The following is a 3,077-nucleotide window of genomic DNA, read 5'->3' as shown; positions in this document are numbered from 1 at the left end:
TGCTCACTCTTCCTAACCATTTGAAATAAAAGATCTCTGGAATAAGAGAAGGAAGAGATCTAGAGAGAATAACTTTGGAGGTTTTATAGTATTCTTAAAACCTATGAGCTGGAGATGATAAAGTGAAAATCATTAAATCTGAGTGAAGGACATGTTGTGGATGTGTTAAGTGTCTTGATAGCTACGGATCAGAAAATAATTGAAAATGAAGCTGAATCTCAGACTCAAGTTATACAACCTGTTGAGCAAAAAAACAAGGAAACTCAAAAGCAAGTCATTCTGGAGTTGGAAGAGGATGTGTATTACACTCTTTATGAGTTGGATGAAATGGATCGGTCTATGGCCTACCTGGCAAGGAAGTTCTGAAATATAAGAATTAAGAAGCCCAGGTATTTCAAGGGTAAAGTTCAATCATCATACAACAATAACTGGAAGGGAAAAACTCAGACAAACGCAATTGACAAAAGTGGTTATAAATCAGGATATGTGGGCGGATCTAAGATTAGGTGCTATAAATGTGATGAGCTTGCCACGGAATGCAAAAATCCAAAAAAGGGTGAAAAAAATAAGACATACCTAGAGATTGAGGGAAAGTATGAAGCACTTTTGAAGAAACAACAGGGAAAAACTTATATAAGTGAGGGAGAGAGTTGGGATGACACATATGATGAAGATGAAAACAAAGAATATGGAAACTATGATCTCATGGCCTTGGAGGAATGAGAATCATCTACATCAAAGTCCGAGGTACCTATTCTAACCACCATTGATTTGATTACTGATAAGTGGTATTTTATACCACTTAGAGCGTCTCATAACAGCTTGAATTGGTGTTTTAGATTCAAGTATTTTATGTATTTGACGCGTTTTCAAGTGTTTTTGCATTTCAGGGTATAAATTGTTTAGATAGGTGGTTTTCATCAAATAGAGCTTAAGGAAGTACTTGGAATCACTCTAGGGGTAATGAGCAAAGAAATCAGCACAAACAGGAGCAAAATGAAGAATTTTCCAGAAGGGTAACACGCGACCGCGCGCTAGGAGCACGCGATCGCGTGCCAGCAGGCGACCGCGTGGAGGGAGCATGCGACCGCGTGCGTGCGGAATTTTAGATTATGGTTTTATTTGTTTTCAATTCTGTTTGGGTTTCTGTTGGCGCGGTGACTCCTGGACTCTTATATAAACCATATAGGAAGACGTTTTCTTCAACCCATCCGAAGGCAAGAAGATTGAGAAGATTGTTTTAGCACACAAAAATGAAGAAGAGGAAGCATTAGTTTACCTTGTGATTCTTTTAATTCATTATAACAGTGGATGCTAGTTTCCTTTAAGCTTTGAACCTTAATACTCTTGTGACGTACTTCATTATTTATTAAGTATTTTTCAGCCTTATATAGTTGTGTTATTAACATGCTTTCATATGAACCCATGGCGACGATGAGTTCTATTATGGGCTAATCATTATCATGGGGTTCTAACGGATTTACTTATGGATTTCTATAGTTAATTTGTTCTGATACCTTAGTGTGTGGTAATTGATTGATATCCTGGTATTGGTTGTGCTTATTCGTCTTATGTGCGTAGCTAACATATAAGATAGCGTGTTAATCTCTATTGAAGCGACAGTGAATATTGAGGTTAGAACTTGCCATGCTAGCATAGGTTCATGTATTTGTTATGCATGATTCGTAGGTAATTTTAACCATCTTACTTGCCCTATGTAATCACGATAGAAAACTTGCGCATTAAACCGTTATATTTTCAATTCTTATAGACATATAAGGACTAAGCATAATTGGTGTCTATTCCACTTCTATCTCTTTTGTGGATGCTTGGTAGTAGGGTATTCGTACAATAAAAGTTGACGTTTACTAGTTTCGTGTTATCTGATTAGTGTCATCACCATCACATGCTAAGGTTAAGAACAATGACTTGGAATGAAGTAGTAATGAAGTTAGAATTCCATGTTTATCATATATAGTAATTCAACCTCAATTCTCTTAGTTAATGTTATTTAGTATAATCTCTTAGTTTAATAAAAACCCAATTTGTTATTTATCTTAGCATTGAGCAATAACCATACATTATTGCATAGGTGCATAAATTGAACTTAACCTAAACCCGTCTTTCTGGGAACGAATCTGATTTATATCTTATACTACTTGCGAACACGTATACTTGCATGAATATTAGCGCGTGTTTTCGCCCTAACAAGTTTTTGGCGCCGCTGCTGGGGAGTCGGTGTTAATTTTTATTTTATGTGCTTGTCATCAGTGGTCGTTAAAGTTCACTGACTCGGACTCTTTTACTCTCACGGTTTATTTATTTATGTTTCAGGGACTCAGTACAATGGGAGATCCAGCAGCACGAACGAAAGCCTTGATGGATTTTTCTCAACCCAAGATCAATGACATTCAATATAGCATTATCCGGACAGCTATCACAGCTAATACCTTTGAGATCAAGCCTGGCATAATTCAATGGGTGCAGAATTCAATCCAGTTTGGGGTTCTCAAATTGAAGATCCCAATATGCACATTAGGGATTTCATTGAGATCTGCGACACCTTCAAGTTCAACGGTGTTACTGAAGATGCTGTGAAGCTAAGACTATTCCCATTCTCTCTGAGGGACAAGGCTAAGAGCTGGTTACACTCTCTACCAGCTGTTTCGATTACTACTTGGGAAGATCTTGCTCAGAAGTTTCTTACCAAATTCTTCCCTATGGCGAAGACAGCTGCACTCAGAAATGCTATTACTCAATTTGCACAGCAAACGGGAGAATCGCTATGTGAAGCTTGGGAGTGCTACAAGGAGATGCTTAGGAAGTATCCTCATCATGGAATGCCTGATTGGATGATCATCAATTGTTTTTACAATGGGTTGGGAGCACAGTCCAGACCCATGCTCGATGTATCATCAGGCAGAGCATTATGGGCAAAGAGCTATGAGGAAGCTTATGATCTAATTGAACTGATGGCTTCTAATGAATTTCAGTATCCAACCCAGAGATGTCCACAGGGCAAGGTAGCAGGAGTTCTTGAAGTGGATACAGCTACGGCTATCACTGCTCAACTAAAG

The 3,077-nt window shown here is 38.2% G+C and overlaps 1 non-coding gene across 1 annotated transcript; it reads right to left on the bottom strand.

Moving 5' to 3' along the window:
• Nucleotides 1-2,735: 2,735 nt before the first annotated feature.
• LOC141688537 (small nucleolar RNA R71) lies at nucleotides 2,736-2,842 on the bottom strand. The gene has a single exon (XR_012561973.1). It is a non-coding gene; the product is annotated as a small nucleolar RNA R71 (small nucleolar RNA).
• Nucleotides 2,843-3,077: the final 235 nt, after the last annotated feature.

The sequence above is a fragment of the Apium graveolens genome, chromosome 9 (genome assembly GCF_009905375.1).
Source record: "Apium graveolens cultivar Ventura chromosome 9, ASM990537v1, whole genome shotgun sequence".
NCBI classification, from domain to species: Eukaryota; Viridiplantae; Streptophyta; class Magnoliopsida; order Apiales; family Apiaceae; genus Apium; species Apium graveolens.
This window is presented reverse-complemented; position numbering and strand designations above follow the sequence as displayed.